General features: G+C 53.1%; 1 long non-coding RNA gene across 11 annotated transcripts in view; it reads right to left on the reverse strand.

Moving 5' to 3' along the window:
- Nucleotides 1–19,179, reverse strand: part of LOC132211037 (uncharacterized) — an 86,844-nt gene extending 67,665 nt beyond the window's left edge. For 3 of the 11 annotated variants that reach the window (XR_009447340.1, XR_009447342.1, XR_009447338.1), the window contains exons 1-2: nucleotides 19,038–19,179; nucleotides 6,163–6,299 (exon numbers count right to left, since the gene is read on the reverse strand). This is a non-coding gene — a long non-coding RNA (uncharacterized LOC132211037). Of the gene's footprint in view, nucleotides 1–6,162; nucleotides 6,300–7,744; nucleotides 7,965–7,989; nucleotides 8,175–19,037 lie in introns of those variants that run through there. The other 8 variants (XR_009447341.1, XR_009447339.1, XR_009447337.1 and 5 more) reach the window with 7 other exon arrangements.
- Nucleotides 19,180–25,279: the final 6,100 nt, after the last annotated feature.

The following is a 25,279-nucleotide window of genomic DNA, read 5'->3' on the forward strand; positions in this document are numbered from 1 at the left end:
GTCAGGGCTGCGGGGGACAGTCCCTGTGAGCGGGTCAGGGCTGCGGGGGACAGTCCCTGTGAGCGGATTAGGCCTGCGGGGGCCAGTCCCTGTGAGCGGGTCAGGGCTGCGGGGGACAGTCCCTGTGAGCGGGTCAGGGCTGCGGGAGACAGTCCCTGTGAGCGGGTCAAGGCTGCGGGGGCCAGTCCCTGTGAGCGGGACAGAGCTGCGGGGCAAATCGCTGTCAGCGGGTCAGGGGTGTGGTGGCAAATTGCTGTCAGCGAACAGGGCTGCGGGGGCCAGTGCCTTTGAGCGGGTCAGGGCTGCGGTGGCATATCGCTGTGAGCGGGACAGGTGTGCGGGGGCCAGTCCCTGCGAGCGGGTCAGGGCTGCGGGGGACAGTCCCTGTGAGCGGGTCAGGGCTGCGGGGGACAGTCCCTGTGAGCGGATCAGGCCTGCGGGGGCCAGTCCCTGTGAGCGGGTCAGGGCTGCGGGGGCCAGTCCCTGTGAGCGGGACAGAGCTGCGGGGCAAATCGCTGTCAGCGGGTCAGGGGTGTGGTGGCAAATTGCTGTCAGCGAACAGGGCTGCGGGGGCCAGTGCCTTTGAGCGGGTCAGGGCTGCGGTGGCATATCGCTGTGAGCGGGACAGGTGTGCGGGGCCAGTCCCTGTGAGCGGGTCAGGGCTGCGGGGGATAGTCCCTGTGAGTGGGTTAGGACTGCGGGGGCCAGTCCCTGTGAGCGGGTCAGGGCTGCGGTGGAAAATAACTGTGAGCGCGACAGGGCTTCAGGGGGCCAGTCCCTGTGAGCGCGACAAGGCTGCAGGGGGCAAATCGCCGTGAGCGCGACAGGGCTTAAGGGGGCCAGTCCCCGTGAGCGAATCAGGGCAGCGGGCGCCAGTCCCTGTGAGCGGGTCAGGGCTGCGGGGCCCGGTCCCCATGAGCGGGTCAGGGCTGCGGGGGCCAGTCCCCGTCAGCGGGTCAGGGCTGTGGGGGCCAGTCCCCGTCAGCGGGTCAGGGCTGCGGGGGCCGGTCCCCGTGAGCGGGTCAGGGCTGCGGGGGCCGGTCCCCGTGAGCGGGTCAGGGCTGCGGGGGCCGGTCCCCGTGAGCGGGTCAGGGCTGCGGGGGCCGGTCCCTGTCAGCGGGTCAGGGCTGCGGGGGCCGGTCCCTGTGAGCGGGTCCGGACAGAGGGCGCAAGTAGCTGTGAGCGGGTCAGGACGGAGGGGGCAAGTCGCCGTGGACGGGTGAGGACTGCAGGGGCAAGAGGCTGTGTGCGGGTGAGGACGGAGGGGGCAAGGGGCTGTGAGGAGGAGGGTGGGCAAAGGAGGAGAAGGGTGAGGGAGGAGGAGGCGGCAGAGGGTGGGGGGAATTGAGGAGTAGGAGGAAAGGAGGGTGGGAAAGGAGAAGGAAGGGTGGGGTGAAAGGAGGAGGGGGGGTTGGGGAGGGGAAGGACGATGAGGGGGGTTTTGGGGGGAGGAGGAGAGTGGGGCAGGAAAGAAGGAGGAGGAGAGTGGGGCAGGGAGGAGGAGGAGGAGGAGAGTGGGGGGGAAGGAAGTGGAGGAGTGTGGGGAGGGAAGGAGGAGGAGGAGGGTGGGGGGGAGAGGAGGAGTAGGAGGAGGAGGAGGGTGGGGGGGACGGGGCTGGGGGTGAGGGGGGAGGAGGAGGGTGGTGGCGAGGAGGAGGGTGGCGGCGAGGAGGAGGGTGGCGGCGAGGAGGGTGGGGGGAAGGAAGGTCGGGGGGAGGAGGAGGGTGGGGGGGAGGAGGATCGTCGCGGGGAGGAGGCTCGTGGGCGGAGGAGGATCTTCGGGGGGAGGAGGATCGTGGTGGGGAGGAGGATCGTGGCGGGGAGGAGGATCGTTGGGAGGGGTGGAGGACCGTGGTGGGGAGGAGGATCGTGGAGGGGAGGAGGATCATGGTGGGGAGGAGGATCGTGGGTGGGGGGAGGAAGAGGAGGGTGGGGGGAGTGGAAGAGGAGGAGGAGGGTAGGGGAGAGGAGGAGGAGGAGTGTGGGGGGAGAGGAGGAAGGGGGGAGAGGAAGAGGGGGAGAGGAGGAGGAGGATGAGGAGGGTGGGGGGAGTGGAGGAGGAGGAGGAGGGGGAGTGGGGGAGGAGGAGGAGGGGGAGTGGGGGAGGGGGAGTGGGGGAGGAGGAGATGGCTGGGGGGAGTGGAGGAGGAGGAGGAGGGTAGGGGAGAGGAGAAGGAGGAGGAGGGTGGGGGGAGAGGAGGAGGAGGGAAGAGGAGGAGGAGGAGGAGGAGCAGGGTGGTTGGAGTGGAGGAGGAGGAGGAGGAGGGTGGGGGGAGTGGAGGAGGAGGAGGAGGGTGGGGGGAGTGGAGGAGGAGGAGGAGGGTGGCAGGAGTGGAGGAGGAGTAGGAGTGTGGCGGGAGTGGAGGAGGAGTAGGAGGAGGAGGAGGGTGGGGGGAGTGGAGGAGTGGAGGAGGAGGAGGAGGAGGGAGAGGGTCAGGAGGAGGATGAGGAGGAGGGTGGTCGGGGGGAGGAGGAGGAGGAGGGGGAGAGATAATGGGAACTGCAGATGCTGGAGAATCCACGTTAACAAAGTGTGGAGCTGGATGAACACAACAGGCCAAGCAGCATCTCAGGAGCACAAAAGCTGATGTATCGGGCCCAGACCCTGCATCACAGACGGGGATGGGGTGGGGGAACTGGAATAAATAGGGCGAGAGGGGGAGGCGGACCGAAGATGGAGAGAAAACAAGCTTCAAAATCTCCCCTTCCCCCACTGCATCCCAAAACCAGCTCAGCTCATCCCCTCCCCCCACTGCACCCCAAAACCAGCTCAGCTCGTCCCCTCCCCCCACTGCATCCCAAACCTGTTCTTCCTCTCACCCATCCCTCTGTCCCACCTCAATCCACACCTCCATTTCCTACCTCTACCTCATCCTGCCACCTTGACCTGTCCATCTTCCCTGGACTGACCTATCCTCTCCCGACCTCACCTATACTCTCCTCTCTACCCATCTTGTTTTCTCTCCATCTTCGGTCCGCCTCTCCCTCTCTCCCTATTTATTCCTGTTCCCTCACCCCATCCCCGTCTCTGATGAAGGGTCTGGGCCCGAAATGTCAGCTTTTTGCTCGTGAGATGCTGCTTGGCCTGTTATGTTCATCCAGCTCCACACTTGGTTCACGTGGATTCTCCAGCATCTGCAGTTCCCCTTATCTCTCCTCCTCCTCCTCCTCAACTCCTCCATTGCCCCCCAGACCACTCCTCCTCCTCGACCCCAACCCTCCTCCTACTCCGTGATAACAAAGGAGGAGCAAGAGGAGGGTTGTGGGGGGAATGAAGAGGAGGATAGGGGGTGGAAGGAGGAGGGTGGTAGGGGGAAGGAGGAGGGTTGGGGGGAAAGGAGGAGGAGGAGGAGGGTAGCGGGTGGAAAGAGGAGGAGGGTAAGGGGTGGAAGGAGGAGGAGGGTAGTGGGTAAGGAGGAGGGTTGTGGGGGAAAGTGGGGTGGTGGGGAAAGGAAGAGGAGGGTGGGGGGAAAGGAGGAGGAGGGTGGGGGGTGGAAGGAGGAGGAGGGTGGGGGGTGGAAGGAGGAGGAGGGTGGGGGGCAGGAAGAGGAGGGTGGGGGGGAAGGAGGAGGAGGGTGGTGAGGGGGTGAGGTGGAGGGTGGGGGCAAAGGAGGTTGTGGAGGAGGGTGGTGGGGAAAGGAGGATGGGGGTGGGGGGGTGGAAGGAGGAGGAGGGTGGGGGGGTGAAAGGAGGAGGAAGGTGGGTGGTGGAAGGAGGAGGAGGGTGGGGGGGAGGAAGAGGAGGGTGGGGGGGTGAAAGGAGGAGGAGGGTGGGGGGGGTGGAAGGAGGAAGAGGGTGCGGGGGTGGAAGGAGGAGGGTGTTGGGGGGGAAGGAAGAGGGGTGTCGGGTGGGGAAGGAGGAGGAGGGTGGGGTGGTTGAGAGCGGGTCAGGACTGCAGGGGCCAGTCGCTGTGAGCAGGTCAGGAATGAGGGGGCAAGTCGCTGTGAGCGGGTCGAGACAGCAGGGGACAGTCGCTGTGAGCGGGTCAGGAGTGCGGGGGCCAGTCACTATGAGCGTCTCAGGGCTGCGGGGGCAAAGTCGCTGTGAGCGTGACAGGGCTGCGGGGGCCGGTCCCTGTGAGCACGACAGGGCTGCGGGGGCCGGTCCGTGTGAGCGGGTCAGGGCTGCGGGGGCCGGTCCCTGAGCGCGGGTCAGGGCTGCGGGGGCCGGTCCCTGTGAGCGGGTCAGGGCTGCGGGGGCCGGTCCCTGTGAGCGGGTCAGGGCTGCGGGGGCCGGTCCAAGTGAGCGGGTCAGGGCTGCGGGGTCCGGTCCCTGTGAGCGGGTCAGGGCTGCGGGGTCCGGTCCCTGTGAGCGGGTCAGGGCTGCGGGGGCCGGTCCAAGTGAGCGGGTCAGGGCTGCGGGGGCCGGTCCCTGTGAGCGGGTCAGGGCTGCGGGGTCCGGTCCCTGTGAGCGGGTCAGGGCTGCGGGGGCTGGTCCCTGTGAGCGCGACAGGACTGCAGGGGTCAAATCCCTGTGAGCGCGACAGGACTGCAGGGGACAATCCCTGTGAGCGGGTCAGGGCTGCGGTGGCAAATCGCTGTAGGCTGGACAGGGCTGCAGGGGGCCGGTCCCTGTGAGCGGGTCAGGGCTGCAGGGGACAATCCCTGTGAGCGGGTCAGGGCTGCAGGGGACAATCCCTGTGAGCGGGTCAGGGCTGCGGTGGTAAATCGCTGTAGGCTGGACAGGGCTGCAAGGGGCCGGTCCCTGTGAGCGGGTCAGGGCTACAGGGGACAATCCCTGTGAGCGGGTCAGGGCTGCAGGGGACAATCCCTGTGAGCGGGTCAGGGCTGCGGGGGCCGGTCCCTATGAGCGGGTCAGGGCTACGGGGGCCGGTCCCTGTGAGCGGGTCAGGGCTGCGGGGGCCAGTTCCTGTGAGCGGGTCAGGGCTGCGGGGGCCGGTCCCTGTGAGCGCGACAGGACTGCAGGGGGCAAATCCCTGTGAGCGCGACAGGACTGAGGGAGCAAGTCGCTGTGAGCGGGACTGGGCTGCAGGGGCAAGTCGCTGTCAGCGGGTCAGGACTGCTGGGGGCCAGTCCCTGTGAGCGGGTCAGGACTGAGGGGGCAAGTCGCTGTGAGCGGGTCAGGATGGAGGGCCCAAGTCGCCATGAGTGGGCGAGGACTGCAGGGGGCCAGTCACTGTGAGCGCGACCGGGCTGCAGGGGGCCAGTCCCCGTGAGCACCAGAGGGCTGTGGGGGCGAGTCCCTGTGAGCGCGACAGGGCTGCAGGCGGCCAGGCCCTGTGAGCGGGTCAGGGCTGCAGGGGACAATCCCTGTGAGCGGGTCAGGGCTGCGGTGGCAAATCGCTGTAGGCTGGACAGGGCTGCAGGGGGCCAGTCGCTGTGAACGCGACAGGGCTGCAGGGGGCAAGTCCCTGGGAGCGCGACAGGGTTGCAGGGGACCAGTCCCTGGGAGCGCGACAGGGCTGCAGGGGGCAAATCGCTGTTAGCGGATCAGGGCTGCGGGGGGGCCGGTCCCTGTGAGCGGGTCAGGGCTGCGGGGGCCAGTTCCTTTGAGTGGGTATGGGCTGCGGGGGCAAGTCCCTGTGAGCGAGTCAGGCTGCGGGTGCCAGTCCCTGTGAGCGCGACAGGACTGCAGGGGGCAAATCCCTGTGAGCGCGACAGGACTGAGGGAGCAAGACGCTGTGAGCGGGACTGGGCTGCTGGGGGGTCAGTCCCTGTGAGCGCGACAGGGCTGCGGGGGGCCAGTCCCTGTGAGCTCGACAGGGCTCCGGGGGGGCCAGTCCCTGTGAGCGCGACAGGGCTGCGGGTGGGCCAGTCCCTGTCAGCGGGCCAGGGCTGCGGGGGACGATCCCTGTGAGCGGGTCAGGGCTGCGGGGGCCAGTCCATGTCAGCGGGACAGGGCTGCGGGGGCCAGTCCCTGTCAGCGGGTCAGGGCTGCGGGAGACAGTCCCTGTGAGCGGTTCAGGGCTGCAGGGGCCCAGTCGTCAGCAGATGTACTCTCTGAGTAACTACACTGTTTTGAAGGCGAGAGGTCCAATGATATCAGTTAAGCCAACCTTGTTTTTCTATTGTCTACTTCTGACATATGCGCAAATGGACAACCTCACTCTCCTGCAAAGCTGCACAATGAATAATGCTGCAATATTTGTCAACTCCCAAATGGGCATTGATACATTAGTAAATCTCACATCAATAAACTTACCTCTCAAGGTTCTCGCCTTCTAGAACTGTTTGTACTAGTAAATAACTCAAGCGAGGATGTTTGGCAAAGTGTTTCTTTGATCTGAACTTATTTTTCAGCACCTTGCTGAAATCACGCACGTCTTCACCTGATGTTATCTAAAAATGTAAAATAAATCAAATTTAGTTAAGAATTAATCATGAACCAATCTACTCAACTCACTATAATCCATGCTATCGCTGCTAAATGTCTTTGAGGATGTAAAATTAAAGAGTCTGCAATTCTGAGGGAAAAAGTCGCTATCTTTCTGTAAGATTATGATAAAGGTTAGATATGTCTGAATGTGAGTTTCGAACAATTAAGCTGGAGTTTCATAGAGTCATACAGCATGAAAAAAGAACCTTTGGTTCAACCAGCCTGTGCTGATCACAATCCCAAACTGAACTAGTTCCACCTGCCTGTGCTTGGCCCATATCTTTCCAAACATTTCTATCATCTTTCTATCTTCTGGCTACAACATCACCTGAACAGAATTCTCCATCTTGTGGTCAAATACTAAAACTATACAATTAAGTCATTTCAAATGATACACAGATCCAGGATTCACATTAGTGGCCTTTCTGGGTGAATTGCTAATTATTTTAACAATAGTGCATTTTTTGTCCAATTATGCCATGTATAATTACTGATCCAAAATTCATCTCATTGGGTTTCATTTTTTTGGTTTTTTGTATTGATACAAAGATGAGATCAATACATTGGTGAGAAATTATCTTGGTTTGCAGATTCAAAGTCACTATAGTCCCAGACGGGACCACAGGACTGCTCTCACAGTAGACAGAGAGATAACTGGAGGTGGTTGAAATTGAAGGTTGCCACACCTCAGATGAGGAGACAGGTTGAGAAGGAGACTCCTTCATAGTAACTTCAGACGGAGTAGGATTTCATGCTGTTGGTATCACTCTGAATTACAAACCAGCCAACTGAGCTAACTGGCTCCCAGGCAAAATGTACAATCATTTTGGGTAGAGATTTGAACACCAAAGGAAAGTCGTCACAGCTGTGACAGTTTCAGATTCATACATCCCCTGACAGAAGATACAGTCCAGGAGAGCATACAGTCTATAGACCAAGAGGTAATCGGATCTTGTGAGAAAGATGTTACAATAAACTGTGAATCCAATTGGCACAGGTAGCCTGGAGGATTCTTTTTATATTCACGGGATGTGGATGTTGCTGGCTTAGCCCAATTATGAGGAACGGATGGCTGAAGGGATGGAGGAACGGATGGCCGGAGGGATGGAGGAACGGATGGCCGGAGGGATGGAGGAACGGATGGCCGGAGGGGTGGAGGAACGGATGGCCGGAGGGATGGAGGAACGGATGGCTGGAGGGATGGAGGAACGGATGGCTGGAGGGAGGGGCAGATGGCTGGAGGAGGCGGGGGGGGGAAAGGAGTAGGACGGGGGGGGGAAGGAGCAGGACGAGGTGGGGGGAAGGAGGGCGGGGGGGAAAGGAGCAGGACGAGGGGGGGGAAAGGAGCAGGACGAGGGGGCGGGGGAAGGAGGAAGGGAGATGAACACAGCAGACAGGCTGACATCACCTCTACACCCAGAATATTCAGACCCTTCAGAAGCGTTTCTCCCTGCGACTCCTGAAACAGACTCTCGCAGCCATGCGCCGGCACCTCCACACACTGCAATCCAGCCTGCCCCAGCTCAGAGCCTCCCTCTCCCAGACCTGCTAAGGACCCCTGCTGTTTTTTATCCTCCGCAGGATCCACAGACTGAACACCCAGTTCCACTCAGCTTTACTGGACACCAAAAATCATAAGTACAACCAACTCACGGGCCCCTGCCTCCCACAAGAGGATTCCTGCGCCTCCCAAATCCCGAGTCTGTACCTGTCCCGCCGCCATTGACCATGAAGACACGGCCGGAGACCCCACCGATGACGCCACATCCGCCTCGGCCGGCCACACCACTTCCGGAACCGCTGCTGCAGTCACCACCTCCACTTCCAGGTACAACACCTCACACACCACCCTCACCGCAGCTGCTGCTGCCCTCCCCGATCCTCCAACCGCCGACGGAACCCCGCCCATGACCGACGGAACCCCGCCCACGGCCGACAAAATCATCGCTCCGCCCACAGCCTCCACAGCCAGCAACCCCAGAGGAGACAGCCACACTGAGCCCTGCCACATGTTCACCTTCCCCCCAGACCTCCCACTGACTGAGGACGAATGGTCAGTCCTCAGTCAGGGGCTCACCTTTGTCCCCCTACAACCACACATCAACCAATCCCAGTCACGATTGGACATAGAGCAGTTTTTCCGCCGTCTTCGCCTGCACGCCTACTTCTTCAACCGGGAGCCTAACCCTCCCTCCACTGACCCCTTCACCCTCTTCCAACACAAGTCCTCCTCCTGGAGACCACCCCCAGGCCTCCTACCCTCCCTCGACCTCTTCATCACCAACTGCCATCGAGACATTAACCGCCTCAACCTCTCCAACCCTCTCACCCACTCCAACCTCTCCCCTGCAGAACGGGCAGCCCTCCGCTCCCTCCGCTCCAACCCCAACCTCACCATCAAACCCGCAGACAAGGGTGGCGCAGTGGTAGTATGGCGCACTGACCTCTACATCGCCGAGGCCAGACGCCAACTCTCCGACACCACCTCCTACCGCCCCCTCGATCATGACCCTACACCCGAGCACCAAACCATCATCTCCAACACCGTTCATGACCTCATCACCTCAGGGGACCTCCCACCCACAGCCTCCAACCTCATTGTTCCCCAACCCCGCACGGCCCGTTTCTATCTCCCTCCCAAAATCCACAAACCAGCCTGCCCTGGTCGACCCATCGTCTCAGCCTGTTCCTGCCCCACTGAACTCATCTCCACCTATCTGGACTCCAATTTCTCCCCTGTGGTCCAGGAACTCCCTACCTACGTCCGTGAAACCACCCACGCCCTCCACCTCCTCCAGGACTTCCAATTCCCTGGCCCCCAACACCTCATCTTCACCATGGACGTCCAGTCCTTATACACCTGCATTCCTCATGCAGATGGCCTCCAGGCCCTCCGCTTCTTCCTGTCCCGCAGGCCCGACCAGACCCCTCCACCGACACCCTCATCCGCCCAGCCGAACTCGTCCTCACCCTCAACAACTTCTCTTTTGACTACTCCCACTTCCTACAGACAAAGCGGGTGGCCATGGGCACCCGCATGGGCCCCAGCTATGCCTGCCTCTTTGTAGGTTATGTGGAACAGTCCCTCGTCCGCACCTACACAGGCCCAAAACCCCACCCCTTCCTCCGGTACATTGATGACTGTATCGGCGCCGCCTCTTGCTCCCCAGAGGAGTTCGAACAGTTCATCCACTTCACCAACACCTTCCACCCCAACCTTCAGTTCACCTGGGCCATCTCCAGCACATCCCTCACCTTCCTGGACCTCTCAGTCTCCATCTCAGGCAACCGGCTTGTAACTGATGTCCATTTCAAGCCCACCGACTCCCACAGCTACCTATAATACACCTCCTCCCACCCACCCTCCTGCAAAAATTCCATCCCATATTCCCAATTCCTCCGCCTCCGCCGCATCTGCTCCCACGATAAGACATTCCACTCCCGCACATCCCAGATGTCCAAGTTCTTCAAGGACCGCAACTTTCCCCCCCACAGTGATCGAGAACGCCCTTGACCGCGTCTCCTGCATTTCCCGCAACACATCCCTCACACCCCGCCCCCGCCACAACCGCCCCAAGAGGATCCCCCTCGTTCTCACGCTCCACCCCACCAACCTCCGGATACAACGCATCATCCTCCGACACTTGCGCCATCTACAATCCGACCACACCACCCAAGACATTTTTCCATCCCCTCCCCTGTCTGCTTTCCGGAGAGACCACTCTCTCCGTGACTCCCTTGTTCGCTCCACGCTGCCCTCCAACCCCACCACACCCGGCACCTTCCCCTGCAACCGCAGGAAATGCTACACTTGCCCCCACACCTCCTCCCTCACCCCTATCCCAAGCCCCAAGATGATATTCCACATTAAGCAGAGGTTCACCTGCACATCTGCCAATGTGGTATACTGCATCCACTGTACCCGGTGTGGCTTCCTCTACATTGGGGAAACCAAGCGGAGGCTTGGGGACCGCTTTGCAGAACACCTCCACTCAGTTCACAACAAACAACTGCACCTCCCAGTCGCAAACCATTTCCACTCCCCCTCCCATTCTTTAGATGACATGTCCATCATGGGCCTCCTGCAGTGCCACAATGATGCCAGCCACCCGAAGGTTGCAGGAACAGCAACTCATAATCCGCCTGGGAACCCTGCAGCCTAATGGTATCAATGTGGACTTCACCAGTTTCAAAATCTCCCCTTCCCCAACCGCATCCCTAAACCAGCCCAGTTCGTCCCCTCCCCCCACTGCACCACACAACCAGCCCAGCTCTTCCCCTCCACCCACTGCATCCCAAAACCAGTCCAACCTGTCTCTGCCTCCCTCACCTGTTCTTCCTCTCACCCATCCCTTCCTCCCACCCCAAGCCGCACCCCCATCTACCTACTAACCTCATCCCACCTCCTTGACCTGTCCGTCTTCCCTGGACTGACCTATCCCCTCCCTACCTCCCCACCTATACTCTCTCCACCTATCTTCTTTTCTCTCCATCTTCGGTCCGCCTCCCCCTCTCTCCCTATTTATTCCAGAACCCTCACCCCATCCCCGTCTCTGATGAAGGGTCCAGGCCCGAAACATCGGCTTTTGTGCTCCTGAGATGCTGCTTAGCCTGCTGTGTTCATCCAGCCTCACATTTTATTATCTTGGATTCTCCAGCCTCTGCAGTTCCCATCATCTCTGACATCAGCTTCCCTGCGTCCCTGACGCTGCTTGTCCTGCTGTGTTCATCCACATCAACACCTTGTTACACCCCATTCTCCTTTGTTTGTGTTTTCTTGCTCTTCCTCCCTCCCTCTGATTCTCTCCCCCTCTCTCACCTCTGCTGGCTCTAATTTCACTCCCTTGTCATGTTCCCTTATTTCCATCTTTCTGTCCCTTCTCTCTCTCTCTCCGCCCACAAACTCACTCTGGCTTTATTCACAGGGGGAGAGAGTACAAGAGGAAAGGAAACCAAAGCACGCAGCGCCTTCGGCTGAGAGAGAAATGAAGAACTGCCGGAGATTTTCCAAACCCTGACGCAGGGGTTGCCTCTCTCTCTCTCGACAGTCTCTGTGACTGTCCCATCAAACCCCACACCCATTCCCGTCCCATGGTGTCTCTCCACAAACCCACCTCCGGGTGGAAATGCAAACACAAGTTGCTGGAAATGCTCAGCATCTGTGAAGACAAAGTCCCAAGGTAGCGTTTTGGGTGCGATGACCCTTTCCCTCAGAGCTCCGGCTGGAAATGCTCCAGCCTCTGAGACAGGGTCCCCTTGAGGTCGGAGAGCTGCGGCTCCATCTCGGCTGTTCGCTTGGCATCAGGAGCTCCCCTCAGCCCCTGGAAGGGGTATGATCACCCCCTAACCTTATACTGACAGTGGTTGTGTCCTTCCTTCATCCCCGGGAGCGCCTCCTGCCTTCTCACCTTGTCGCCGGGGTGCTATTCGACTACGGAGGGCTGTGCGATAAAGATCCTACTTCCCACAGCGGCAGGGGGAGGGGGCATCCCTTCGCTCCTAAAACACCCCCTCCCATCCAATCTTGTGGCAATGGCTGTTCGGCTGCAGAAAGTGGCGCTGCCCGTGACCCCAAACCTCCCTACAACACCCCTCTCCTCATCCGACCCTTTTGCAGTAGCTGTCGGCCACTCAGTCACTGGGCTGTACAATAGTGACTCTCCCCATGTCCACTCACTTCCAGGACGGCTATCCTCCAACCCCGACCCCATCCCACCCGCCTCCTTCCCTTTACCATGTGGTACGAGAGCTGCAGGCTGGTCGGCTACGGAAACCCGCGCAAGGCTGGATAATAGACACCCTCCCAATATCCCCAGCCTTCCCCTCACCCGGGGAGGGGAATTCTCACCCCCAAAACATCCATTCCCAACACCTCGCTTTGGGATAGGAGCGGCGCAGGATGTGAAACAGGGACCGTGCTCATGTCCCCAATCCTCCCTTCACCCCAAACCACCACCCCCAGCTTACCTTGCAGTAGGAGATAGTTGTAGGCTGCTCAGCTACGGAAGGTGTCGCGGACCCGCGGCCGGGTGCTCGGGGAGCGCGGACTCGGTGCCAGGCAGCTGTGCCCAGGTGCCGGGCGAAGAGGCCTTCTCCCACCTCGGATCCCCGCTCCCGGCACAGGCGGCGCAGGGCTGAGCAACTGAGCAGCGAGCGCTCCAGCAGCCCGGATGCCTGCTCCCAGCCCGGTGGTCATGCTGGAGGCCGCTGGAGAACAGGAGGTTGTAGGGGTACGGGAGCGTGGTGCGATGATCCCCGCTGTCGAACAGCTGGGTCCTCAGAACCCTCCAGGGAAAAGGGATCCAGACAGCGGACTCGTTGCCGAGGGATACGGGGGGAAAGGCGTGAGTAGGAACAGGAGAGGAAGGGGATTTACTGAGAGGGAGAAAGAGACAGACTGTGTGTGTGTGTGTGTGTGTGTGTGTGTCTGTGTGTGTCTGTGTGTGAGAGAGAGAGGGGATTAGAAATGCAGTCTGATTGCAGATGGGTTGGATTTAAACAGAGATTTTTAAACTTTGTTCAAAAAAACTCACAACGCTCCCTGCTGAGCGGGTGGAGAGGCTCGGATAGAGAGGAAGAGAGAGACGGGAGGTGCGGGGGAGAGGGGACAGAGAGAGGTTCACAGGGAGAGACGGAGAGACAGGGGAGAGAGAACGACAGAAGCACACACAGACGGAGCCAGATACAAGACGAGAGATAGAGAGGGGCGCACACAGAGACCAAAGAGACAGAGTGAAAGAGGAGAGAGACAGAAGTGAACAGCGAGGTGGCAGAGACAAGACGACAGAGAGAGACAGAGACAGAGAGTGAGGCACACACGGAGAGATGGAGAGACAGAGATTGTGTGTGTGGCGGGGGGTGGGTTTGGAGAAAATGGGAGAGAGAGAGACAGAGTCGTCGAGTTGTACAGCAGGGAAACAGACCCTTCAGTCCAACTCCTCCAGGCCGACCAGATACCGTAACTGACTAGTTCTGTTTGCCAGCCTGGAGCCCATATCCCTGCAGCCCCTTCCTATTCATGTGTCCCTGCAGGTGACTTCTAAATACTGCGAGTATAACAGCCTCTGTCACTCCTCTGGCAGTTCATGCCACACACAAACTACACTCGGGAGAACACGTTGGTGCCAAATCCCTCTCCCATCCTCTGAGAAAAGGAACAGGAAATGACATCACCAACCCAAGGAAACCGGAACACTTAAAGAGAAGGCGGGACCTAACTCCAGCGCTTTCCCGGATGCTCCCTGATGATTTTACCCGGAATGGTGCCGAAACGTCTGCAAACTAACCTTCCAGCTCAGTGAGCAATCTTACATCCAGAACCTCAACCCTGAGCTACAAATCTTCTCAAAACTCGATAATGCTTTGTCACTTGATTAACAGATGCATCCTATTTTTTCAAAAAAATAAACTTTTTTTGCTGGATGTATGACTGACTGACCAGTGTTTATTGTCCTTCCTTAACTGAGCCTTGGGAGCTCTGCAGACCAATGGTATCAACGTGGATTTCACAAGCTCCAAAATCTCCCCTCCCACCACTGCATCCCAAAACCAGCCCAGCTCGTCCCCTCATCTGTTCTTCCTCTGACCGATCCCCTCCTCCCAGCTCAAGCCAAACCCCCACTCCCGACCTCCAAACCTCTTCCCACCCGCTCGAGCTGTCCGTCCTCCCCAGACTGACCTATCCCCTCCCTACCCCCACACCCACACTCACCTCCACTGGCTTCATGTCCGCCCCTTTAACTTAAGACCAGAAGACATCGGAGTGGAAGTAGGGCCATTCGGCCCATCAAGTCCACTCCGCCATTTAAATCATGGCTCAGGGGCATTTCAACTCCACTTCCCTGAACTCTCCCCGTTGCCCTTGATTCCTCGTGAGATCAAGAATTTGTCGATCTCTGCCTCGAAGGCATCCAACGTCCTGGCCCCGAATGCACTCCGTGGCAATGATTTCCACAAGCCCGCCACTCTCTGGCTTTACAAATGTCATTTCATTTCCGTTTCAAATTTACCCCTCTAATTTTAAGGCTGTGACCACAGGTCCTAGCCTCCCGACCTCACGGAAACAACTTCCTAGCGTCCACCCCTTCCAAGGCAGACATTATGTTGTAAGTTTCTATTAGATCTCCCCTCAACCTTCTAAACTCTGATGAGTACAATCCCAGGGTCCTTAGCCGTTCATCATATGTCAAACCTACCACTCCAGGGATCATCCGTGTGAATCTCCGCTGGACACGCTCCAGGGCTAGTATGTCCTTTCTGAGGTGTGGGGCTCAAAATTGGACACGGTATTCTAAATGGGGCCTAACGAGAGCTTTATAAAGCCTCAGAAGCACATCGCTGCTTTTATATTCCAACCCTCTTGCGATAAAGGACAACATTACATTCGCTTTCTTAATTACGGACTCTACCTGCAAGTTAACCTTTAGCGAATCCTGGACCAACACTTCTAGATTCCTTTGTACTTGAGCTTTACGAATTTTCTCACCGTTTAGAAAATAGTCCATGCCCGTATTCTTTTTACCAAAGTGCAAAACCCCACATTTACTCACATTGAATTTCATCAGCCATTTCCTGGACAACTCTCCTAAACTGTCTAACTCTTTCTGCCGCCTCTCCACCTTCTCAGTACTACCTGCCTGTCTACCCATCTTCGTATCATCGGAAAACTTCACCAGAATGACCCCGGTACCTTCATCCAGATCATCAATACATAAGGTGAACAGCTGCGGCCCCGACACCGAAACCTGCGACACCAATCGTCACTGGTTGCCATGCCGAAAAACAGCCTTTTATCCCAACTCTCTGCCTTCTATCAGACAGCCAATCCTCAATCCAAGCCAGTAGCTCATCTCGAACACCATGGGCCCTCACCTTGCTCAGCAGCCTCCCGTGAGACACTTATGTGAGGCCTTTTGGAAGTCTAGATAGATAACATCCACTGGGTTTTCCTGGTCTAACGTACTTGTTACCTCTTCAAAGAATTCTAACAGGTTTGGCAGGCACGACCTCCCCTTACTACATCCATGCTGACTTGTCCTAATCTGACCCTGCACTTCCAGGAATTTCAAAATCTCATCCTTGACAATGATTCAAGAATTTTATCAACTACCGATGTCAGATGAATCGGCCTGTAATTTTCCATCTTTTGCCTTGATCCTTTCTTAAACAACGGGGTTACAACAGCAATTTTCCAATCATCTGGGACATACCCTGACTCCAGGGACTTTTGAAAGATCACATCCAAAGCCTCTGCTATTTCCTCAGCCACCTTCCTCAGAACTCTAGGATGTAGCCCTTCGGGGCCAGGAGATTTTGCAATTTTTAGACCTTTTAGCTTTTCTAGCACTTTCTCTTTTGTAATGCCTACCATACTCAACTTTGCCCCCTGACTCTCCCTAAGTGTTGGCATATTACTCATGTCTTCCACTGTGAAGACTGACACAAAATACTTATTAAGTCCTTCAGCTACTTCCTTATCTCCCATCACTAGCCTTCCAGCATCAATTTGGAGCAGCCCAGTGTCTACTTTTGCCTCATGTTTGTTTCTTATGTATTGAAAGAAGCTTTCACTGTGATTTCTAATATGACTAGCTAGCCTACCTTCATATTTGATCCTCTCCTTCTTTATTGCTCGTCTGTCTCCTCTGCACCTATCTCCCCCTCTGTCCATCTTCAATCTGCCTTCCCCCTCTCCCGGTTTGTTTCAGAACCGTCTCCTCCTCCGTCTTTTCTGATGAAGGGTCTCGGCCCAAAATGTCAGCTTTTGTGTTCCTGAGATGCTGCTTGGCCTGCTATGTTCATCCAGCTCCACACTTTGTTATCTTGGATTCTCCAGCATCTGCAGTTCCCATTTTTTTTTATTTTGGGGGCAGCTGCTGTCAATACCCACCCAAACAAAAGCTTCATTTGTCATTTTCAAAATTGGTAATAGTCCACAATCTGCTGAGTGAACAAAGAAAGTACGCATTTGCCTGTGACTCTCAGATGGATTTCTTTCCGATTTATTTATTCTTTCATGAAACATAGCTGTTGCTGATTGTCCAGCATGAACTGACTTCTTGAACAGCTTCATGTTGCTGTACAGAGACCCACAATGCTGTTCCAAAAGAGATTACGAAGATTGACTCAGTCACAACCATTCATTTCCAAATAAGTTTGTGAGTAACTTGGAGGTGATTTTTACTGGGGTTAGTGCGACCATGTCTGATGTCCTTGCCCTTGAAGATGAGTTTTCTAAGTCTGGAAAGGTGTGTGTCAGAATAGTGGGTAAAAAATGTGGCAGTGCATCTTGTACAGGGACACATTATTGTCTCTTGGAGTTGGCTGTGGAGAGAATGGATACGGTGCCAATCAAGGGGCTGCTTTGGCCTAGACTCAAGATTGTTTTCAGTGTTGTTGGATCTGCACCGTCATTGACACACTTCTGACTTGAGATTTGGAGGAGGGCTGCAGGCTTCGGAGTGTCAGCAGTTTCTACATCAAATCGCAGAGTCGTCTTGCTTTGTCTCTGAGTCTGTGGCCCCGAGTGATATCTAAAACCAGACCATCTCTCTTGTGAGCTTGTTATTCTAAACTGGACATTGCGCTTTCTTTACTCAGAGAGTAGTCAGGGAATGGAACGCTTTGCTTGCAACGGTAGTAGATTCGCCAACTTTCGGTACATTTAAGTCGTCATTGGAAAAGCACATGGACGTACATGGAATAGTGTAGGTTAGATGGGCTTCAGATCGGTATGACAGGTCGGCACAACATCGAGGGCCGAACGGCCTGTACTGCGCTGTAATGTTCTATGTTCTAATGGTCTCTTCATTATAGAAAAGAGGTGATTGCATTTGAGCATGTGTGGAGGACATTCATCAGGATGTTCTGAGGGGGTGAAGCATTTTAACTCGATGGAGAGTCTGGATAAGTTTGAGATAACAGGAACTGTCAATGCTGGAGTCTGAGATAACACAGCGTGGAGCTGGAGGAACACTGCAGGCCAGGCAGCATCACTGTTTTATCTGGATAAGGTTGGCTTGTTTTCTTCCGAATAGAGAAGGTTGAAGAAGGTCCTGAAAAAATGGTCTGCATTCTGATGGGTCTAGGCGAGGGAAGCAGAACGACCATTCATGGGGTGGGAGGTCGGGGGAGCCGGGGGGGAAGAGATACATACATTTAAGCTAAAAGGCTCAAAAGGAATTTCAGGAAAGAAAAGACACCCAGAAGGTGCTGGGTGTTTGGAATTCATTGTCTGGGACTTTCGTTGAGGTGGTGGATAATCTTTTCACATGAAAGAAAAAGGGTTGGTACAGCACTTAAAATGAAATAACATTCAAGGCAACGGGCCTATTGCTAAAACATGAGCCGAATGTGAACTTAGTGTGGCTTCAGTGGTTACAGACACAATGGAATGAAGTGCTTGTTCAATTCACACCGATGATCCCTGGAATGGTAGGCTTAACCTAAGATGAATGGCTAAGGATCCTGGGATTGTACTCACTACAGTTTAGAAGGTGGAGGGGAGAACTAATAAAAACTTACAAGATAATGTATGGTTTAGAAGAGGTGGACGCTAGGAGGTTGTTTCCGTTAGCAGGGGAGACGAGAACCTGTGGGCACAGCCTTAAAATTCGAGAGGGTCAATTTAAAACTGAAATCAGACGATATTTCTTCGGGCAGAAAGTGGTGGGCTTGTGGAATTCATTGCCGCAGAGTGCAGTGCAGGCCGGGATGTTGGACACCTTCAAGGCAGAGATCGACAAATTCTTGATCTCAAAAGGAATCAAGGGCTACGCGGAGAGTGCAGGGAAGTGGTGTTGAAATGCCCATCAGCCATGATTTAAATGGTGGAGTGGACTTGATGGGCCAAATGGCCTTACCTCCACTCCTATGTCTCATGGCCTTATGGTCTAATTCTGGAGAATTCTCTTATTCTATGATTCTGGAGCAGGGGACAGTGAGTGGACAGCACAGGACAGTTCACCTAACTTCTCCTTTACCAATCTTCTATCTGCCTCCCCACTTCTCCCTATTTTTTTCAGAATCCCCTTCTCCTCCCCCATTTTTGAAGAAGGGTCTCGACCCGAAACGTCAGCTTTCTTGCTTCTGTGATGCTGCTCGGCCTGCTGTGTTCATCCAGTTCTACACCTTGTTCTCTCAGATTCTCCAGCATTGGCAAGTTCCTACTATCTCTTGAGGAAGCTTACTTGTTTTTGCACCCAAACTGTGGTGAGAATGTGGAACGCACCGACTGTGTGGGTGGTAGAGGCAGAAACCATGATAACATTTAACAAGTCTTTGATTGGGCATTTGCGATGCCAAGGCATACAAGGCTCTGGGTCGAGTGCTGGGAAATGTGATGAGAATAGTTCGAGACTTGCATCTTGTGAGGGCACATACAATTTGCCGAAGGGTCTGTTCCATTGCCATAGCACTCTATTATGCTGTCCCTCAATGATCCTGTGACAAGTAAGTGAAGGTTTACAGAAACAGATAGTTTTCAAGGACAATGCTAAGAGGAAAAGTGATGCACAGACAAAGTGCATGTCAGAATTTAACCAAGGATTAACACCATTGAAGAACTGGAATTTGTGCCAATGCACCAAACCTGCAGATGAAAATGCAGTGTCCAGTTTGTTTGCAAACAGCAACAACCACCAGTTAGTAACATGATCAATGGAAATATCTGAATGCCTGTTGTTGTGATCTCAAGCATTTACCTGCGTCGAGTGAAATCCACCACCATAGTTCTGTTGCATCGTTGGCCACCTCGCAATCGGTGTTGCATAGTCAATATCATTCCTTGACAATGCTTGAAGCAAGGCATAAGCAGTGGTTTCCACAGTCATCGCAGAAGCCTGTGCTGCTTCAATTGGATACGGCTTCTCGTCCTCCAACAATGGAGGCTTTCCAGTTACTAACATCAGAATCTGTCATTTGACCAAGGGATTAGCTGACAATAAAGTTTACATCATATAGATTTTTGTTTGCATTTCACCAACACAACAATGGTTTTGCTGGTCAAGATCCAGCATTATCTCACCACTGATGTCTATAACATTCTCCATACTTCCCGCTCAGTGATGGGTCCTTTTGTTTGGGAAAAATAGGCACCTTTGAATGCAAATGAATCAAGATGAGCTTTAGTTTCTCATCAGGCTACATGGCAGTTATTACAAGATGTTATGAACAAAAGGTGAAGGAGCAGATGAAACCATTCACAGCATCAGTCTGGACGATCTTATTGCCCTCATCCTGAGGAGGCATCACAGATCTTAACTTACACGCAATTCAAATTATTTCATGCAATGACAAGACTGAATGTTCCGGATACTGCAAATGCTATGACACCTGGCAGCATCCCACAAACTGTCTTGGAACAATGTGCCCCAACGTCACCACACCGACAGTAAATGTTTTCCAGTACATTTTTAAACACTTGCAACACTCACATTTCAGAGAAAGATGACCTATCACGCAATCGGCAGACAAATTGTCCTGACCAATTATGACCTCAATGTATTCTCAATCATCAGCAAAGTAATGCAACATCTGGATGACAGTGCTGTCAAACAGCTGCACACTAAGGTTCAGTTTACTTTTCGTCATGCCACACTTCTCGTAACCTCGTTCACGATTTACCACAAATATGATCAGAGATCCTGAGCTTGAAAAGGAAGGAAAGTGCAATCTGTCATTTCCACCAAGGCAACTTCTGATTGAATGTGGTGTGAAGCAGAGGAATGGAAAATGGAGTCAGTGGCATTCACTGGATACCTGCACTGGTTGAAGTCATGTCTTCATTTGAACCAAAGTGGAGACATGAATGTTCATTGAATATTGTCCAGGTGTCCAGCAGAATTCATGACTTTTCCAACAGTGAAGTCAACGATGAGAAAATACAGTGAGACTTGGACAACGATCAGGCTTGGCCTGATAAAGGATAAGTAACATTTGCACCATACAAGAGCTAAGCAGCAATCAGCTCCAACAAGAGCGAATATGACCATATCACAAAATTCCATGTCCTTACCCTCACATCATCCTTACATTTTTTTTAAACGTGCAAGTGTTATCCAAGCCATGCAGGGCAATGGGCCAGGTGTTGGAAATGAGGTAAGAACAATTCAGTGCTTGTCTTTGACTCTCACAGAATCCGTGAGCTTAAGAATTTATTTCTCCTGTACTGTAGACCACTGACGTGCTTGGCTATCCACTTAATCAAGGTTAACACTGATTTAAAACTAAACTGGAATGGTTATATAATCAGCTGTAGCCAGGTCCATGGTACAAACCGCCCTGCTGTGGGACAGGGTCAGGCAAATCCAAGTGAGCGAACATGGTTTGAGACTCATTCGTTGGGGGCATAGTTTCTGTAGCCACATTTGAGATACCAGGGCTGTGTGTTGCTTCCCTGGTACCAAGGTCAAGGGCATCTTTGAGTGGTTGCAAGAAATTCTTAAGGGGGAGGGTGAGCAGCCAGAGGCCATTGTGCACATTGGTACCAATGACGTAGGTAGAAAGAGGGATGAGATCCTGTGGACTGTGTACAAGGAGTTAGCAAAGAGGCTGAAAGGCAGGACCTAGAGGGTAATAATTTATGGGTTGCCACGAGTGCCACATGTTAGTGAGTTAAGTCAGAGAAAGATAGGTGAGATGAATGCATTGGTTAAGGAGCTGGTACTGGGGACAGGCTTTCAGGTTCATGGATAATTGCGACCGCTTCTTGGGCAAGGGGTGACCTGTGTAAGAGGGATGGGTTGCACCTAAACTGAACGGGAACAAATACCCTCACAGGGAGGTTTGCTCGTGCTACTTGGGAGGATTTAAAGACTGGCAGGCAGCTGGGAACCAGAGCAGCAGGTCAGCAAGCAGATGAATTGATGGCAGGGACATGCTAGGACCAATAAATCAGAAAAGAATGGCAGTCAGAGACAGGTACATGAACATGATGGCACGAAATATGTTTATTTCAGTGCAAGGAGTATTACAGGTAAGGCAGATGAGCTTAGAGCCTGGATCCGTACATGGGACTCTGATGTTGAGGCCATTACAGAGGCTTGGTTGAGACAGAGACCGGACTGGGTGCTCAATGTTCCAGGGTTTCATTGCTTTAGACAAGATAGAGGGGAAGATAAAAGAAGGAGGTGCACTCCTAACCTGTGGGAAATGTTACATCTGTACCTAGAAAGGACATTCTGGAGGGCTTGCCCACTGAGGCAATAGAGGCCGCGTTCAAAAATAAGATAGACACAATCACTCTGATCAGATTAAACTAACAGCCTGCTCCCCTTTTGCCACTGACACACTGAGGAACAAATATGTAGGCGGCTTTTGAATCAATGCAATAAGTCAGAGTTGTCACAGTCAGTGAATTTCACCTCCCCGGTATTGACTGGGACTCCCTTACAACAAGAGTTTAAATGAGGCTGAATTTGTTAAGTCTATCCAAGAGAGTTTCTTGACACAGTATGTGGATAGAAGATGGGCCATACTGGACTTTGTCCTGGTCAGGTAACTGGTGAGAAGGGTGGGAAGGCATTTTGGAAATAGTGATCACAACTCCTTAAATTTTAAGATTGCTATGAAGAAGTACAAGTCAGGACCTTGGGGGAGAGTAAATTATATCAATTTTAGGTAGGAGCTGGGGTGTGTTAATTGGGAGGAGCTGTCACATTTGCCATATGGGAATTGTTTAAAGGCCTGCTTATGAGTTTAGGATCAGGAAGGAGGAAGGACAAGGATGGCAAGGTAAAAGACCCTTGGATAATTGGGGAGGTTGTGAAGTTAGTGAAAAGGGAAAAACAAAAATATGTCAGGTTTAGGAAGCTAAAATCGAACAGGGCCGACATAAAGAAAGCAGAAAAAGAAAGGCGATGAAATGACCTTGGCAAGGAGGGTTGAAGGAAATCCCAAGGCATTCTGTGCATACATCTAAAACAAGGGGATAACTAGGGAGAAAGTAGGACCATTCAGGATAAGGGAGGGAACTTGTGTTTGGAAGCAGAGGATGTGGGCAAGATCCGAAATGAGTACTGTGCATCACTATTCACTCTGGTGAAGGGTGTGGAGGATAGTAGGATTTGTGTGGAGCATGCTCATATGATAACAGCATTTTGAAATCAAGAAAGAGCATTAAGGTGGATAAGTCCTCAGGAAAAGGTTACCTCAAAGTGCAATTGGATCTTGATCAGATGAGCTGATGGGCCAAGGAATGGCAGATGCAGTTTAATCTAGATCAATGTCATTTGCTAAGTTTTGGAGGCGTATATGAAGGTAGGGGGGTTTACACCTCATGGTAAGATCCTAAGGGGTGTTGCCAAACAAAGGGACCTTTGAGCACAGGTTCATAGTTCCTTGAAAGTAGCATCGCAGGTAGACAGGATAATGAAGAAGGCTTTGATACACCTGCCTTAATTGCTCAGTGCATTGAGTATAGAAGTTGGGTGGTCATGTAACATGACATTGCTTAGGCCATTTTTGGAATACTGCACTCATTTCTGGTCTCTTTGCTCTGAGGAGGAGGTTATTAAACTTGAAAGGGTTCAGAAAAGATTTACAATTTGCCAGGATTTGAGGGTTTGAGCTACAGGGAGAGGCTGAATAGGCTGGGGCTATTTTCTCTGGATTGTTGGAGGCTGAGCAGTAACTTTATGACAGGCGTGGATAGGGTGAATAGTCAAGGTCTTTTCTTCAGACTAGAGGAGGCAAAAATTAGAGGGTATAGCGTTAAGGTGAGAAGTAAGAAGATTTAAAAGAGACCAAAGGAGCAACTTTTTCACACAGAGGGTGGTGCGTGTATGGAATGAGCTGCCAAAGGAAGTGGTGGAGACTGGTACAATTACAACATTTAAAAGCATGTGGATGGGGAGATGATTGGGAAAAGTTTGGAGGGATAGGACTAAATGCAGTCTGGTCTGCATGGAGAAGTTGGACCAAAGCATCCATATCTGCGTTGTACATGTCTATGACTCAAAAGGACTAGTCCTGCACTTATTTTGTGACCATGTTGTCAGTTTGAGGTTATTTTGCTTCTTGTTTTGAAGGGATGCTCTCAGGCAGAGGTGAAGAACTGCCTACTGAAGACAATTTGAATAAACAAATTTGGAAGGCCTGGGGTTTTTTTAAACAGGCTGAGTGGGTGTGGCCAGCTCTCTCAGATTCACACTTCTTGGTTTGGTTTTTTTCAGGAACATCTTGGGGTCTCAAAAGAGTTGGTAGCTTCAGTGAATGTTCAGATTCAGTTTCGCACAGATTATCCAGTTATATATCGTGCTGATTATCAGATTGCATTGTATTGAGACGTCTCAAGTTTTGTTGTGAATTGAGAATCAAAAAAAAATTGATAATTTGAGGTTTCAGGACTGTCAGAGTGATTTGAAAGCATATATAATGAACAATCAATCTGAACCAAGTGTTCAAAAGCAAGCTGGGATGGTGATGACAGTGAAATTGGAGAGTTTTGTTTTCAGTATTTTTTGTAGCAGGTGTGAGCAGGGAAGCATATTATTCACCTGTCACTATGTCCACCAATGATCAGGTAATTGTAACGCAGTGACAAGTAAAATTTGAACAGAAATACATATTGCAATTGACTTGAAAATTCCATTTAATGCTCTTTCAGGCAGGGAAATTAGACATTGTGACAAATTTCATGTGATTGTTGGTTTAGAATAAAATCAAAGTCTCTGTTCAGGCTGCCTTTGTACATGCCCAGGCCAAATAGAACAGTGGTCTGATGCAAAGCAAGATGCCTCATCATTCCCCAATAAAGCAATCCTATGTCAGGTACAGTATGAGGCAACAAGGTGTAGAACTGAATGAATACAGCAGGCCAAGCAGCATCAGAGGAGCAGGAAAGCTAACGTTTCGGGTCTAAGCCGTTCTTCAGAAAACCCTCAGGTACAGTACAGTCAGGCACTGTCGCTATCAGACATTCCCAGGACAGGTACAGCATCAGTTTGAATAAAGTCAAAGATCCTTCTGCTTTGAAGTATTTAATATTTGTAATAGTTAGGTGGATTGGCTATGCTAAATTGCCCATCGTGTTCAGGGATGTGCAGGTTAGGTACGTTAGCCATGGGAAATGCAGGGTTACAGAGAAAGGGTAGGCAGATCGGTCTGGGTGGGATACTCTTCAGAGGGTTGGCATGGCCATCTTGGAGCAAACAGCCTGTTTCCACACAGTAGCAATTCAATTCAGTTAAGTGCAGGGACAGCAAGATTTTGACAGAGCTCAAAGCAATGATTACACAGGGAGTGAGTTTGGTGAAAGATGGATGGGTGAAACAGATAACAAAATGTTCTTCACTGATAGTAAAAACTGTCGATGTTGGAGTCAAAGATAACAGTGTGGAACCGGAGGAACACAGCAGGCCAGGCAGCATCAGACGAGCAGGTAAATTAACATTTCAAGTCGGGAGCCTTCTTCAGAAATATTTCTGAACTTCTGAAGAAGGGTCCCGATCCAAAACATCAACTTTCCTGCTTCTCTGATGGTGCCTGGCCTGTTGTGTTCCTCCAGCTCCACACAAAATGTTCTTCTCTACTTTTTGTTTATTTTCATTGAGTGAACAATGTCTAGTGCTCCAAGATAATAAAATGTGAGGCTGGATAATCACAGCAGGCCAAGCAGCATCTCAGGAGCACAAAAGCTGACGTTTCGGGCCTAGACCCTTCATCAGAGAGGGGGATGGGGAGAGGGGGAGAGGGAACTGGAATAAATAGGGAGAGAGGGGGAGGCGGACCGAAGATGGAGAGTAAAGAAGATAGGTGGAGAGAGTGTAGGTGGGGAGGTAGGGAGGGGATAGGTCAGTCCAGGGAAGACGGACAGGTCAAGGAGGTGGGATGAGGTTAGTAGGTAGCTGGGGGTGCGGCTTGGGGTGGGAGGGAGGGATGGGTGAGAGGAAGAACCGGTTAGGGAGGCAGAGACAGGTTGGACTGGTTTTGGGATGCAGTGGGT

Source organism: Stegostoma tigrinum, chromosome 27 (genome assembly GCF_030684315.1).
Source record: "Stegostoma tigrinum isolate sSteTig4 chromosome 27, sSteTig4.hap1, whole genome shotgun sequence".
NCBI classification, from domain to species: Eukaryota; Metazoa; Chordata; class Chondrichthyes; order Orectolobiformes; family Stegostomatidae; genus Stegostoma; species Stegostoma tigrinum.